Source organism: Artemia franciscana, chromosome 15 (genome assembly GCF_032884065.1).
Source record: "Artemia franciscana chromosome 15, ASM3288406v1, whole genome shotgun sequence".
Classification (NCBI taxonomy): Eukaryota; Metazoa; Arthropoda; class Branchiopoda; order Anostraca; family Artemiidae; genus Artemia; species Artemia franciscana.
Genome location: NC_088877.1, coordinates 11,843,103 through 11,861,036, shown reverse-complemented (window position 1 = coordinate 11,861,036; position 17,934 = coordinate 11,843,103). Strand labels below are relative to the sequence as shown.

Sequence of the window (17,934 nt, the reverse complement as noted above, 5' to 3'; positions counted from 1 at the left end):
TTTTTAGCATATTATGAAAAAAGAAATCACCAATGCAACAGCATATGTATAAACAACAGCAAAGTAAGCCTCTATGTAGCCTAGTGTCTGCCAGGTTTATGGGCTGAGGCATAATTCCAAAAGCATTTTGGATTTGATCTGCTTGCTGCTGTTGCAGCCTACTGTTTAAATAGCTTTATGAATAGATTTCTGACTTGATTTTGTACTTTGGCAAATTTTGTGCAGTGATTCTTATTATGTGTGTTCTACTTATACAGTCTTCAATACTTTTTCTTTTTATTTCCTGCTCTTCTTATTTCTTTGGTCATAAATGGAGGTGTTCTAGATTTCCAAGCCCACCTTAATGCAGTGTTTTTCTCTGAGACCTCTAGCAGTATTTGTCTTCATCATATTTCAACAATTGTCAACATTGTGTTCAGTGATAAAGAACCAATCACACCTTGCCAACTCGTGCCTCATTAGGTGGTAATATCTAAATATATGTTTAATAAAAACTGATCTTTCATGGTAGAGTCTAAGGGAACATTGTATAGCAGCATGATTGTTTGCACCAAAGGGCAGGAGTAGGGCTACATATAATAATGCTTTAAGGCTGACTACTATATCAGGGTCCAATAATGATGGTGGCTGGCCATCCTAGTACCTAGTTGGAAAGTTTACAGCTTCCAACTAGTGAAGCCATCGGTCTATTGAATAGAAGGTAGGTTAAAATCCCCAAATATGAAATGGTATTGGCTGCTATAACCATATGTCCCTTGAATGGAAGGTAGGTTAAAATCCCCAACTATGAGAAGGTTTCATGTCAGGTGAACATTTCTGTCAATTGATTTTACTAGGAACTTGGACTTCCATAATTGTACCAATATGAATTGGGTCACCCAGTAGGTTTATTGATATCCCCATTTGTTCTAAACAAGGTTCATAATCAGAGTCAATATCAATATTTCCTACCTGAAAATTTTTGGGATGTATAGGACAATTCTTCTTCCTTCCTGCTTTGATAGGTTGATCACAATTTTGTATCCTGGTATCTGTATCTGTTGTTCTTGCAGATGGATAGTAGTCCTTTTTTCTGTTTCACTTAAAACAAGTGTAATTCTCTGAAACGCCTGATGTAATAACACACTTAACTTCTTGAAACTTGGAAGTCAAACAGTCAACAATTAGTGTAGATAATTCTAAGCCACTTAATGTTCACGCAGCTCCTACTATCAAGAGGAGGGTTGATGATCTTTTAGAATTTGACAACTGAATGGTTTGTTCAGATTTAGTGCTGTATAAACTGTTATCCAACTCCCTGCTAGCAAAAATATCATTTGCATTTAATAATGCACTAGCAGAGAAACTATCTACAAGCTTTGACTGCTTACTTAAAGTTCCATCTGAGCTGGAGGAGCAAGAGGTAAAAAGTTTTGCCATCTTGAATCATAATATCTCTTGACATTTGCTCGCCAAGCTTGGATCTCTTTGTAAAGTTTTGTTCTTTTAGCCTGGTCTGCTTTAGACATGTCATTTCTGAACTGAATTCTGCCTGTTCCCTGTGTTTCATATGACTTTTCAAGAACTTGTTCCTTTGTTCCAAGGTTCACAATAGGGAAAATGATGATTAAGTTTTAGTTAGTTGGGTTAGCTAAGAAATAGGAGTTTATGATGGATATATTTTGGAGGTTATATTCTTGGGGCAAATTCTGCTGAATAAAGTGACAATCACCTAGTTTTGCTGGCACTCGAAACACAACAAGGTTCAGCTTGCATCTCTGCCTGTCTCTATCTTGACTATCAACTGCCTCATTTTGTTCTCTAAATGGTTATCAAGATCACTTTTCATAGCCTGTACCTGTGAGACTACAAGACTATTCAGCAAGTCCTGGTTCATGGCATTACCAGATGTTCAAAAAATGGGGTTTTTAAAGGCCAAATGAAAATACTGAAGAAAACACAGAAAGCAAATATTTTGAGAGAACAACCACCTCTCTTCTTTAGTGCAAACAAAATAATAAGATCAAGAAAAAGAAAAACCAAAAAAACAAGTTACTAACAAACAACTGAGAAATAAAAGAAATTTTTTGTTCCATTCACTCAAACAAACAAAGTAGCAATGGAATAAATTAGAAATTGAATGTTGTTGGCAGTTCAATTTTGTTTGGATTTTATGCAAATCACAGATATTGCTGAATAACTCACTTTATTGTTTTTTAAGTATTTGATTTTCATTCTTTTAATTTTTGGGCTTTTATTAAATTTTTTATGTGGTTTCTTTTTAATTGGTTTTGTTGTACTTTCTGCACTTGTTTTTTTTTTGTTTTTCCTTGATCTTATCATTTTGTTCCTGCTGAAGAAGAGAGGCAGTTGTTCTTTCAAAATATTTGCTTTCTGTATTTCCTTCAGTAATTTCATTTGGCCTTTAAAAACCCCATTTTGATCACTTTATTTTGTTATTTTATGGCAGGCCATTGTGATTTAAGAAATTATCTTTATCAGATGTTTGCTAAAAGGCTTTCTGTCTATGTTTCAATGGCCTGAAATCTATAATCCATATCTTCAATCACTTCATGCTTAGATTCACTAAAAGACATTTTTACAATTTCCTTAATTTTTACATCAAAATCCTGGGAGACAGCTATGGCTGGTTGAAGTGGTTCAAGGGCTTTGGTAATGGCATCTTGGATATCTAATGTATTAGGTTGTGCTTGTTTGCCCTCCATAAATATGGGACAACACCACTCATATCCAATATATCTCATCATCTTTGTCAAGAGAATCAGTTCAAGGCAATCTATATATAGTCACTTACTGCAACCATTGCAATTCATTGCACTTGATTTTTCATTTAAATGACAATCACCAGCTGCACACAGATCAGTTCCTTATTTTGGACTTGCATGCAATTTTTTGAGGACAAATATCACACTGTGGTTTCAACCAAATACTGTCCCATATATTAAGGACAGGGCTAGGTTCATAGCCAATGATCCACAAAATCAAGTATCACAGCCTAAAAATTTGAAATTTTTTTTCAAATGATCATATTTGAAACTCAGAAAGAACATGGCACATGAGTTTCAATATTGACAAATGTAGTGCTATACATTTTGGCAAGTCTAACACAAGCATGAACTATTCTTTGGTCAATCTAGCTGTTAACAACATTCAAGAGTTGCAAAGTGTGGATGAAGAAAGGGATCTTTGAATCATTGTTGATGACCAGTATAAATTCCATGCAAGAACACTGTGTCTCATGCAAGCTCTGGCCTTGTACTCTTGAAAAAAAATATTCCCAGTAGGTTTCCCTATATATTCATGAAATTGTATAAGGCCCTTGTCAGGCCAGTGCTTGATCTTGGAATGCACATAGCATCACCTGGAATTTGCCCACCTTATTTGACCAAAGACATGAGCTGATAATGAAATTTGGGAAATCACTATTAACAAACAAGAAACACTGATCCATACTTCCACCATCCGCATCAATCAGCAGATATACTAGGCATTACAACAAACTAGAACCAGTGAAGTGTCGTACAAACAGATTTGCAAACTCCTTTGTACCATATTTTGTAAGAGCATTTAACAAGTGTTAATTGTAATTTTGTGATTGTAAAAATAGCATAATTTAGCATTCATTTTTGAGTGCTATGATAGCTGTTTAAAGAAACGAATACAAATACAGGGGTGATGTACAGCTTGTGGAAGGGGTGTGAAGAAGAGCTATTAAGGCAGTAACAAAGATGAAAGAGAAGCCCTATGGTGAATGTTTGAAGGAGCTGAAATTATTTAGGCTACACTGTTTTACTGACAATGAATAGCTGATATGCTTCTGGTATATGAGCTTACTTCATAAGAAACCCCCTAATTCATTTGCCAACTTCCCAAAAGGTTGGCACAGATAGGAGGGACATTCAAAGAAGCTGTTCAAGTCACCTGTCAAAACTCAACACCAGCAGCAGTTTTCTCCTATGTGTAGTAAATTACTTAAACAATCTCTCAAAATGTAACAATCTCAGCACCCAATGATTAAGCATCCTAGAAGTTACTAGATGTCAAATGGAATACTGTTCCTTAGAAGTACCAGTGGGATGCATTTAATGTTTGAGTCCACATCATCAATTAGGCTATAGAGCAATTCACAGATCAAGATAGATCTTGAGGTTGCTCTGAAGTGAAAAATTAATCTAATGAATGAATGAATGAATGAACTTTATTACCCGTAAAGTATAAAAAACACAAAGTACAGAGTATTATAAATAAATCCTTGAAGGGTAAAATTCTAGTTTAGTGACTTCTTGCTATCTTGGAAAGGGGTTAGGTTAGGAAAACAAAACTTTCAGGGATGGGTCTACAGGCTAAATTATGTCCCAGGAAGGTATTTTGAAGTACTTATCTCTACTTCCTCTCTCTCTCTAGAGGGTCCTGACCTTTGATGACCTTTACAATTATGTTTGTTATAAAAATGAAACCTTGCAAAAAAGATCTTCTGCTTAAATGAAGTACAACAAAATTGTTTCCAGCTTCACAACTTTGCTTAATCCTAATTTATAAGGTTTTAGAAATGTGCAAATATGTTTCCTAAATTTTGAAACAAAACATTGATATTGCTCAGAATTCTACTTAAATATCAGGAATTGCATTTTTAGAACTAAAGACAGAGAAAAAGCAACTGGTGACTGAAAATAAGGTAAAATGTTGTTTTGTCAAAATTTCAATAAGTATACACCTGTCATGTAGGCAAAGTTCAGGGCCCTCTAGAGGGAGAAGGAGTGGAGGTAGTTACCTTAAAATACCTTCCTGGGATATACTTCAGCCTGTAGACACATCCTTCAAAGTTTCATTTTCATAGCCTAACCTCTTTCCGAGATAGCAAGAAGTCACCAAACTAGAATTTTACCAAGGTGGGTACTTTAAAATACCTTCCTGAGATATATTTTAACCTGTAGACACATCCCCAAAAGTTTCATTTTCCTAACCTAACCCTTTCTGAGTTAGCAAGAAGTCACTAAACTAGAATTTTACTTTCATTTCTGATGCAGATGAATGTTTTATTTACATTCAGGATGAAATTCTGATTCTAAGGGTAGGGGCCTAGCCTATGTCTATTTCTTAGCTATCTCATGTGAGCTGATCATAAACTTTACCTTTACCTTTAGAACACAGTGATTACAAAATAATATCAAAAATCAAAGCCGTTTGAAGTGGTAAAGGTAAATAGCCTACTCCAAAATACATTCACGCGGAGGCTCAGAATCCATTCCTGAGCTTCACCCATTTACATCCTGATAGCAACAAAAGCCCTCAACAATTTTTTTAAAATTGGACATTAAATCCATTTAATTCTTCCAATAATAGCTAAATATACTTACTTGAATCTCATGTTTGGGTTCATAGCATTAGAATCTTTTAAATCCCTATTTTTATTCTAGTTCTTCTAGAAAGGTATGAATTAACTATCAATGACTCTGGGTTTGCCGCCGGAATTAAAATCTTAGGCTTTAGAAATCCTAAGTAATTAATCTGGCTTTAATGGTTGTGTTCTGCTTTTTTTACGTGGTTCACCTTAATAAATGCTTAAACTCACTCTATTTGGGTCATAAAAATTACTCACCTTCAGTAATAATTCTGACATCCCTAACTGTTAAGTTCACACATGTAGGCAAACCTTGCAAACTCGAAGATAGGGAATAGTTGCTTAGCTTCATCAAGGGTAGTTAATAGATGAGAACTTCAGCAGAGATACTCAGTGATAAAAAACTCTTCAAGATAGCTCAGTATTCCTGGCCATTTAAAATGCTTTCATTACTCATTCCTTCCCATATCCTGAAATAAATTGGTTGCAAAATTATTAATTTTACAAAGTATTTCAAATACTTAGATATGGTAAATTTTCTAGTTATAAGCCAACAGCAAATGAGCAAATGAAATATATGTGGTAGCCGTAGGGCTTAATTTCTCTGTCTAATCTGCAAGATATATCCAACTAATTCATTTATAAAGTTTCAAGAGTTTGTAATAGGCTAAACAAGATATACAGCTACATCACAAACTATATTCCTTTCATCTTTTCATAATATTGCTTCAATTTTACAAATAAAAAAAGTCAAACATTGTTTTGCCTTCCCTGCTCCTTTGCTCAAGGGCATTCCATGTATTCCCCGAAGCTAAACCAATAACCAGCTGCAGGCCACCGTAAATATTTCAGTACGCCACCACCACAAAGGTTTCGTTGTGCCACCGAATATTTCAAGTGCCGAATTATTTATTGAGATTTTTGAGAGGAAAATAGAAGGTAAAATATAATATTCAATGGTACTGGCAAACATTTTAGATTCCCCTCAAAATATTTTTGAATTTAACTGTCTACTTTGAACTTTATGCCTCGAACATTTATTTTTAATTAAATTAGTTACGACTAGCTTTGATATTCTTCAATTTTTTGTTTTAAAATTTTCTCTTCTTTTTATTGAACAAATTTATGTGATATCTTCACCAAACTTTTAAGATCATGCACATTTAACCTGCCGGCCAATCAGTTAGCTAACATCAGTTAACGGGCTAAAGCACATTTTATTTCAAAACTTTTATTCATTCATTTATTAATTCCAAAATACGGCAAGCTTTTATCAAGCTTGTCGCACTAAACAAAATAAAATAAAAAAAGTTACGACGAATCTGACAACATAATACACATATACAAATCGATGTAAAATAACACACTATGAAAACATACAGGTCACAAAGCCACTAATACAAGTAACAAAAAATAGTCTCAAAACGGATTGTGATAAAACCTACTGGAAATCTGTAAAGGCCAAACTAATTTTATTTTAATCCGAAAGCACGGTTAGCTATAATCTTGTCGCAAAAAAATATATCAACAACTACGACTACGACAAATGATAATATAAGGGATTTAAAAATGATTTACTGTGAAAATGTATTTCTGCTAGTGTTGTTTTGAATGTTTTTATATTATCTATTAGAAAGGTTTTAGGTGGAAGGCCATTCCATGGCTTCCAGACACGGCTGTAAAATGAATGCTGGCCTATTTTCCTTTTCGAATGTGAAGAGTATCATTTATGTAGGTGATAAAAGGTGCTATTGTTGTCACTGAATGTGAAGAACTGGATGTACTTGATTACTCCTGAGTGAGAGGATTCAACCATGAAGCAATGAGAAAAGAAGTCTTATAATAAACACATTGGATTTTCCGAGTGTCCAAAAATTTCATTACATTTAAGCTCATTGTTTTATTTAGCTTTTGGCAATGATAAAAACCATTGAAAGTGCTTTGCTTTAACACATTCGTAACAACATATCCAAAAACATTATTTTCGATTTTTTGAAATGTGAGGCTCTGCAAACATTAAAAGCCTTTGCTTTAAAAAAAGAAGAAAATTATGTTGAAAAAATATGAAGAAAAAATTTTGTTGCTATAGAGATCTTTGTAGAAAAAAAAAACATTAAAAGAAATCAAAACTGTTTGTTCTTAGAAGCAGTGAAATGTATGTGGCTTATATAGTAGCTCATAGCTTCCCTCTACTTTCTCTTGTGCAGTTTTCTATACCAATTCTTAAGAATAAGTCATGCGTTGCTGGTTTAACGCCGACCCTTATACCTTTGAAAACTGCTAAGTTAATTTTACCCAGTAGATGAGTCAATCAATAAATACATGAGTTGTTACTGGATATAATGTAACTTTAATTTTACTGTTTCAGATTCAGCTGTTTTTTGCTTGTTGAAATTTTCAGAGCCCTAAGTGGTTTGACCGAATCAATAGAGATAATTAAAGAAGATGTATTACTGTGTCGATTGTGGTGAACCAAATGAGGAGGTAAAACATGTTCATGATTCTTGTTTGTTTTATTATTGTAGTCAATGGGCAGAAGATATGACGTGCATAGAAGCATAGAATTAGTCAAAACATCAGATGAGTTTTTTCTTAAATACTGGATTGCCAATCGCTATGTAATTTTTAGTAGTTTAGTCATATTTCTTTGCCACTTCTCGTGACAAATCCAGTAACTACAAATCACTACATGTTTTTCAGCACTTAGCGCTGCGTTCCTATTAACAAGAGTCAACATTTTGCACAAACTGTCTCAATCTTATTAACTCTAACCCGTTATATTCATGGCTGCAGATATTACGCTGTACTGGAGTGAAAACCATAATAAATAACATAGTTAAAAATAGGTTATTTTTCCTCCTTCTAAAAAACTGAAAAAACAAAAGCTACCCGAAAAGTTGTGCATTAATCGAATTTGGTGCAATGCTGCGTTGTTAACTCAGCTATTATTTTATTGAGGGTTGCAATTCTTCATTATGAATCCATATTTGTAGTCCTCTTTCTACTTCAGCAGGCTCGTGATATGTAGGCCTCAGCACCATTATAAGGCCAGCTAGGCAGGGCCTTCTAGGGTTGGAGGTAGGAACTTATGACCCTGAGCCATCTCACAACAGCAGAAAAGCTCAAACATTTCATAACCCGCCTATCTTCATGAAAAATTAAGCTGAAAAGTATAGTTTTGACAAATATGATTATAAATGTCAAGAAGTACTAATGTAAAAGGCTCTAAGTCAATTTTAGAAATATTAATATTTATGTATTTAAATGTACAAATAAATTTATAGAGTTGAATTGAGTATTCTTAAATATAAAGATACTTTGAAAGTGAAAAATCATGATGCTGGCTTAATAGATAGTTTGTCTTACATCCTAAAAAACTCTAGTTTTTGTATCTAGGTCCATGTTGTAGATCTTGGGATCAATGACCACGTTACGTGACTCACGAAGCACAACAAGTAGGACCATCGTATCACCTCACTTAAATTTCCACCAATATTTCATCGAGATTGGGGTTTTGATTAGGGAGACTATTATGCCAACTGAAGGCCAGGTGAACGTTGCCTTAAGTAGTATAAGTTGGGGGAGTGTACTTGTGTCTTTTAGCATTGAAATTTTCCTGTTCAAATTGAAACACAAGAAGGTCTACTATTTTTATTGTTCCAAAAATAAAGTTAAGGATTAATTCCCCGTTTTCAAGAATAGTCTGTAAAATTGAATAAAATATCACAACTTTCACTTCTTACAAATGAAAAATCCAAACATCAAGTTAATAATACAATTTGATAATATACCGATTACTGACGCTTGAAAATACAGTTTTGTCATTAAATAAAGCTAGGCTAATTTCACTTACAGTTTATCAAAATTCAAGAAGACATACAAAAGGTCCAATTCTTCCTAGTTCTGCAATTTATTCTATCCTCGAAGTTGGCAAAATTTTACCAAAATCTGTAGATCCTCTGAAAAACTTTTAGCATGTTACTATAGTTTGCAATTGATTATGATACAAAAAATATAATAAGCTGCCGAGGAAATGGATGACAACCAGTAACAAGTGTTTTATCTTACATATCAAATAGTTCAGCTCAAAATTAAGACTTCTAAATAATTATTTTAAAATTTAACTATTATACAGACTTATTCCTGAGATTTGGCACAATTACTTTTTATTCTATCCTAAAAATCGGTAAAATGTTACCAAAATATGTTGATCCTCTGAAAAAACTTTTAGTATCTTACTAAAACTAAGATCTTACAGTTTCACTGAACTATAAAAATTGAGAAATAGTAGAATTACATAGTAGCCACAGCGGAATTCTAGACGATCTGTCAATCTTGGAAAGTATCCTTGTAATTTTTATTCTTTGAATCGAATATATCTGGCCTATTTATAATAAAATCAATGATTATATTTTTAATTGGTGGTATTTTTCAAGTCTAGGGTATAATAAATTTCTTAAGTGATTATCACTAAGTTGAAAAATAAATAGCTTCCTTAGTAGCTAAGTTACGTGAGCTAAGTGAAAGTTTAATTTATGTAAAGTAAATTAAGCAGGTTTTCCACACCAAAAAAACCAATATGCATCTGGCACAACACTGTGTCGTTTACTAGGCTATTACTTTCTCGAGGGATGCAACTTCTCCAGCTCACCCCCACATCCATTTTTGAAATCCCCCTTACAGTCAAGCAAACTGGAAAAGGTCCATCTCAGAACCACTATGAGGCCAGAGAAGCATAGTTTTCCTTTCAGGAATGGAGGTTGGAACTTATGACGGAGAGGAGAAACTAAATCATCACACTAAACCAGAATAGTTGCAGATTTTTATATCCAGCCTGTCTTCACACAGAAGTTAGCTTAAAAATGTAATTGCAAAACAAAAAGAGCTGACGTGATAGAATCATTATAATACTATTTTCAGCAAGTAAGAACCTCTAAGAAGCACTAGAAATTCAAAACAGTTATTCCAGAGCAAGAAATTCTGAAGCAAGCATGTATTACTGATGCACAGGGAATAGCAAGAAGATGGCAATAAAAAGTCAAAGTTACTTCTCATGCTCACTCATGTACAAAACGCACTTTTAAGCATGATTTAATGCTTTATGAATGAGCTTGTTTAAATTTGTTTCTATTAATTTTATTTAAAATTAAAATTTGAAATAAGAATTTCCAGAACCGACACATTTTCATCGGGGTCGATATTTCCATATTCTTTATAATCTTATTTTCATCAACAAATGGGTCACAAAAAAAAACAACAACAAAAAAACAACATAGAAATCTCCACAGAATACTAACAAAACAAAACCGAAATCACTGAAATTGCAATATAATATTAATAAAACAAAACTGCATATAATACTAACAATGTCAAAATAGGTTCCGATGTATATTAGCGTGTTTGGGCCACCCTTAAAAAAGGGACACTTCAACTACTAATGCACTTCTTCAGAAAAAACCTCTCTGAATCCTTCTTCCCTCCCTCACCCCTACTAAACATTCAAATCCTACTGCTAAACATTCCTACTAAACATCCTACTACTACTAAACATTCATCTTTAAATTTCTTCGCATAATAATCCATTTTTGCTTTTCTTGAAAGACTTTTGAACTTTCTATTAAATTTTCTATAATGAATATTTAATATGAATATTGTTAAATATAAAATACTAATGCATATATAATGTATATAAGATGAATATTTAATTAATATTTAAGAAATAACTAGTGAATATTTAAAAGAATATTTCCATATACTTTAAATATTGAATCTACAATTGATTTGATATCATTGGCCAGGTTAAAATCTCCACAAATATAAATATTACTGCCTAAAAATCCACAAATACGATGTCTAACGGCTGTTTAGCAATTCACAAATACGACAGGCACTGAAAACCATCATCATCTTGTATTGTACAAGTTCCTAGAAAAAATTTAAATAAATTTAAACACAGAGCCATCTACTCTTAATTTTGGTTGTGTGTATAGTCCCATATTCTTTAAATACTGAAAGTACAACAGATTTGACATCATCGACCAGGTTGAGATCTCCATATACATAAATATGACTGCCTAAAAATTTGCAAATTCAACGTCTAACTATTCACAAATTCGACATACATTGGCAATCATCATCATCTTTTGTTGCACAAGTTCTTAGAAAGAATATATATAAATTCAGACAAAGAGCCATTCATTTTCAATTTGGATTGAAGTGATAAGCCAAACATAAAAGAAAGAACAATAATAAATAGCAACGATGGTTCTTACCAGTAGACATAATGTGTCCTTGGAAGCAAATCTCAAACTGATTATTCTTTAATTTTTCAAAATCCGACTGGTCTAAACCAAATATTATTATTTTGCTATTTCCCATGCTGACCCTTAATTTGTTTTCAGATCAATTTTTTTTTCAATTTATGAAAAAAAAAGTATTTTTTCGGATACTTTACTCATAAAACAGTCTTTAGTTTGGATTCTATAAACTCATTCAATTTTATTTGACCATCTGTATCATTACGAATATTTGTAGGGTAGTTTTTTAAAAGTACCGTAAAATAGAAACACGGTACGCAAAATTGGTAAAATAAGGTAAAGTGGTTAGAATTTGTAAAATAGCTTAAAATATGGTACTCCCTAGGAAACATACGGTAAAATTGTTGCTTCAGAGCTGCACTGTAGCTACAAGACCAGCTGGGTCTTGATTTGAAAAATGATTCTGATTTTTCGGGGTTTAAAAAAGGTAATGCCCCTTCATCTAGACTTTTCCCACTTTAATTAACAGTCTAGTTTATCCCTTTGGAAATCTTGTGCAAAGGGTAATACCTTAAAACTTAGACAGTGGTTGATTTCGGATATCCATTTTGAAAAAATTACCATTATTCGGGAATAAATTCATATTAGCAATTTTTCCCTACATTTAAACCTAAGAAATGTTACCTTAACACTCTTGCATATTTAAACAGTCACATTCAGCCATATTTCTTTTATCATATACATTTTATATTTCAAATATCTACAAAATAAACAAATACAAGTAAAAGAAGTGGTTCGTAACGCTTTGATGGTTTTGATTAACTAAGTACTTGATCATAATAGCAGAACATTCAGTCACTTTCAGTCCTAAAGAGTGTTTTTAACAGGATATGCTGGTAAATCTAGCTCATCTCTTTCAGATTCTAATTCAGGTGACTTTGCCTGTTCTGAAGCCCCCCTTCAAAAACCCTCCTCCCTGCAAGAAAAGTCCTGGGCAAGCCCATGAGGATTATATCATCAATTTCTACCTCCAAACTCCTCTCGTCTGTCCATTAAAACTAATTATATTTTTATCTGAAGATTCTGTCAAAATATTACATAAAATACCGGTAAAATACGAAAATTTGCAGAATAGGTAAATTACGTGAAATAAATAAATGCAAATTTTACTGGGGTCGATGACCAAATCTACCAGCTACAAGACTATTGTAGGATATATAAATATGCTTAAAAGTTGTGCCTTCAAATTTTGGCAAACAATGACACCTGATGACGTTATTTTTATCCTTAGCAACCCTAAAAAGCTATGTATTAAAGAAGTAATATAAAGTTTTACACAGACAAACACTCGGGGATTAGGCATTAGAGAGTGCCCCTCCCCCTCTAACACTTTTATGCTTACTACAGACTCTATTATTTGATGTTTCCAAACAATGACACCTGATGACGTTATTTTTATCCTTAGCAACCCTAAAAAGCTATGTATTAAAGAAGTAATATAAAGTTTTACATAGACAAACACTCGGGGATTAGGCATTAGAGAGTTTCCCTCCCCCTCTAACACTTTTATGCTTACTACAGACTCTATTATCTAATGTTTCCATTTAATTCATTTGTTTTTGAATTTTAACCATCCTCAACTGAAAACAATTTCTGTGGACGTACATATGCCAAGGGTAGATTAAGGCTTGTTTACTATGTACGTAAACTACCAATTTTGATCAAAGTGACTTAGAAAGTACTTGATTGGGTGGTATGAAAAATAATAATAATAATCAGCTACACATTGTCTGCTAAACCTGAATCAATGAAATAGGAAATATTGTTCAGTTTTCTATAACTTCAACTCTTGATATAACTGGAGAATAGCCTGTTGCTATTGACTAAAATCATTGATAAGACTTTCACGAAAAATGAAAATTAAAGGGTTAGCATATAATGAATTAACTTACACAGCGCCCAAAGCTGACAATTTCTTAGGCAACTAAATTGGATGAAAATAAAAACAATATTAGGCAACAATTGATGCCTGTTTTTTTTTAAGATTAATCGATAAAATAGCGGTAATGGTTGAAAAGTATTACAAAATATAATATAATAGTAAAAACAGAAAAATGGCCCAATTTTGACTTTAGACCCATGTTTGCCTGTCATTCCACACAAATTGACAGCCAATTCTATATTCTTGGTTCAACCTGCCTAAGACCATAGATAGACGTGCCTTGTATATCTCTCATTACAGGCAATCTAATGGTCCTCAAGTTCAAAGGACTCAAAACGGATTCAACGGATTCAAAGTTCAAAGGTTGAAAATCTTCAAAAAAAAAAAACAAAAAAAAACATACCATATTTTTTACTACTTTTTAAATTGCCAGAAAGACAGACTTAGCACGAGTCTAATGAAGTAATGCTTGCTTACAAATTCCTTAGTGTGCGCATTGTTTATTTACCCCCAGCTTATTGTTGTTATTTTTTATAGGTGCTTGGGTTTTGAATAAATAGACTTCACTCAATCCGACACGAACACTACGTGGTTTCAGAAGTGGGATGGATGCAGAAACGCCTCGAATCCACTGGAGCTCGGATAATCAAGAATCTGAATAGACGAAGTTTGAAAACCAAGCTAAGTTAATGTTCATTGGACCATTTGCCGGAAAGACAGCAAAACAGCGATGTGCATATCTTCTCATCTGGGCAGGCGAACAAGGGAAAGAAATCTTCAGCACATTTGACCTAATTGATGCTGAAAAGGAAGACATTGATACACACTTCAAAAAATTCCGAGAAGATGCAGCCCCGAAAAAAAATCAAGTCTTCTCACGATACATCTTCCAAAAGCATGACCAAAAGCAGGAGAGCATAGACAAATACATTACCGATTTGAAAATCCTAGTGAAACCATGCGGTTACGCGGACAAAGACGAAATGCTAAGAGACAGGATAGTGGGCGGAGTGGCCAATCCCAAAATACGTGAGAAATTTCTCCCGGTAGGAGACACCCTTTCCCTGAACCAAACAGTAACCATTTGTAGAGCATTAGAAATAACCCAAGCACAGCTCAAAACCTTCGAAGGCAGAGAAATCAAGCAGGAAATCGATTCCATTTCCAAAAGTCGGCCACACCCCAAGTCCAAGAAACCAGAATGCCACTTATGAAATGGAACATACTCACAAAACCATATTTGCCCAGCAAAAGGGAAGATCTGTTCAAAATGCAGAAAGCCAAACCACTTTACAAAGGTTTGCAGAAGTGCAGAAAAGAAAGCTGTACACACTTTGGAGGACGGTGAAGCAATATCTGAAATAGCCGACGACACAGACGAAGTGTTCCTGTACGCAATACAGAACAACAATAGAGAAGATGAAGCATTTTGCCGAAGTATGCATTGAGGGGCAAATGTGTATAAAATTCAAAATCGACACAGGAGAATAGGTGAATGTGCTACAACTCCAGTATTACAATAAATTACCAACAAAACCCAACTTGATAAAAGGCAGCCACTAACTGACAAGCTACTGTGGATCAGCTATCCCCTATGCGGGAATCAGTCACCTGACCTGCCGATACAAAGATGGAAAGACACAGTCACATGCATTCTACATTGTCAGGTCCAACACAACTCCAATCGTGGGTCTATAAACCTGCAAAGATCTGGAGCTTATCAAACTAATATTAAACATCCAAAAAGAAGACAGGACGACTAGTGCTTGCTCCAAACTGGTAAATGAGTACAAGGAAACTGTCAAAGGAATTCGAAACCTGGAAAACAAATGGGAGATCCACCTAAAAGAAAATGCTGTCCCTATTGTTTACCCTGCGAGAAAAGTACCTTTATTAATGAAACAGACACTTAAGGACGAGCTGGACAGACTAGAAGCTCTAAACATAATTGGAAAAGTCAGTGAGCCAACTGACTGGGTAAACGCCATGTTCATGGTCGAAAAGAAGGACAGGAGCGTCCGCCTATGTATAGACCCCGTGGATTTAAACAAAGCGATCCGACGACCTCACTACCCAATCCCCACGTTCGAAGACGCAACAGAGGACTTACATGGCATATCAATCGTAAGCAAGGTTGACGTCCAGTCGGGCTACTGGATATTGCTGCTAACCGAACGGTCATCATTCTACACAACGCTTAGCACCGTCTTCGGAAGATACAGATGGAAAAGATACCCATTCGGTCTTTTGTCAGTACAAGATGAATTCCAGCGTCAAATGGACGAGATATTCGAAGGGTTTGAAGGCATCCGCATCCTCGTCGATGACATCCTCGTATACGGAAAGAGTCAAGAAGAGCACGACAACAGGCTCTGGCAGTCCTTAAACACACCAGTGAGAAAAGAGTGAGATTCAATCGGGAAAAATGCACATTCAGAATGGAACAAGTAAAATACTTTGGTCACATCATCAGCAAAGAAGGAATCAAACCAAACCCTGAAAAACTCAATTCCATAAAAAAAAAGCCAAGTCCAACTACCGAGGAAGAACTCCAAACCCTTCTGGGCATGCTCAACTTCCTATCCCGATACATCCCCAGCCTCCCAAACAGAAACAAGACCCTACAAGACCTCATGCAAGAAATACAGTTCGAGTAGAAACCACATCACGAAGAATTCTTCAGCACCATCAAGCGGTCAGTCACTGACAATCTAGCCTTCTTTGACCACAGCAGCCGCAGAGTTGACTTGAAAGTCGACGCCTCGAAGCAAGGACTAGGGGCAGAGATCTCAACCAATGGAAACATTTGTGGCTACACATCTAGAGCTCTCAGCAAGACTGAAAAAAACTACTCGCAACTCAAAAAAGAAATGTACGCAATGGTGTATGGATTGAAACATTTCCATCATTACATCTACGGGCGGAAGGTAACAGTCACCACCGACAGTAGACCACTGGAAACTATCCTGTCAAAACCTCTACACCAAGTGCAAACACGGCTGCAGAGAATGATGATTCAAATTCTGCCATATGATTTGGAAGTCATCTACAGCCCAGGTTCCAACATACCCGTAGCTGACGCGCTCTCGCAACTACACCTCCCAGACACCGACTTATAGATGCAGAGAGATATAGCTTATGTTCACGCAGTAATGAAGACACTGTCCGTGAGTAACATCAAACTCAGGAAAACCTGTCAATTGACCGAACATGATAAATAACTCAAAATAAATCAAACAACAAGAATATATATATATATATATATATATATATATAAATATATATATATATGTATATATGTATATATATATATATATATATATATATATATATATATATATATATATATATATATATATATATATATATATATATATATATATATATATATATATATACTAGTTGCTGGTGTGGCGCTTCGCACCATACCAACACCTAGCTGGTGGGGTGCTTTGCCCCCCCCCCGCACGCATAAGTCGTTACGCACCATTGTATTTGTGTCCCTGTGTCCCACCTGTGAATATATATATATATAATATATATATATATATATATATATATATATATATATATATATATATATATATATATATATATATATGTATATATATATATATATATATATATATTCAACATTCTTCGCTGTCCCATTGTCTGTGCACATACAAAGCCTTATATATTTATAATGACGTCATATGCAAACGCTCTTTTTACAAACAAACAAACATGCATACATACACCTTATTTTTTATATAGATAGATTGATAGATATACATATACGATACAAATTAACTACTATGCGGGTTTGGTGACAAGTTATCAAAACCCGCATAGCAGGTTTTTGAGCTATAATGCTTCAAACTTCTCTACTTTTGGGCTTGAAAAAAAAAACAAAAAACATTTTTGTCTCTCACTGACTAGCAAAAAGGAAGCTTCATGGAAAATACATTTTCCTTTTACCCAAATTAACTATAAAAAAAGCAAAGTGTTTTCTAGATGGCAGTACTGTTTTGAGATAGAAAAATGATTACATAACTAAGATTTACCAAAATATCTACTGGTTTACTCACATTCAATGAAATTAAGGACCAAAGAGGAAGATAGTATGTAGGTGAGGAAACATACAAGAATTCCAAATTCTTATCTTGATCAAACTAATGTATTTGTTGCAACTCAACTGGGTTCAAGCGCATAGGAGACTTAAGCAAAGGTTAAACTTCCTCCACACAAGTTCTTAGGATATGAATGAATAATGAATGAACTTTATTACCCGAAAAGTATAAAAAACACAAAGTACGGAGTATTATAAATAAACAAAAACAAAAACGATAAACAGCGAAGAAAAAAAAATTCAAACTAACAAAAGACAACATGGACTAATTAACCAGTATTAA

At 34.2% G+C, this 17,934-nt stretch overlaps 1 protein-coding gene across 2 annotated transcripts in view; it reads right to left on the bottom strand.

The window, feature by feature from the left end:
• LOC136036051 (phosphatidylinositol 4-kinase beta-like) overlaps positions 1-5,539 on the bottom strand; it is a 206,082-nt gene extending 200,543 nt beyond the window's left edge. The window contains exon 1 of one of the 2 annotated variants that reach the window (XR_010619617.1): positions 5,358-5,539. The gene's annotated coding sequence lies outside the window, so the exon portion shown is untranslated. The remainder of the gene's footprint in view (positions 1-5,357) is intronic. The other variant, XR_010619618.1, reaches the window with a different exon arrangement.
• Positions 5,540-17,934: the final 12,395 nt, after the last annotated feature.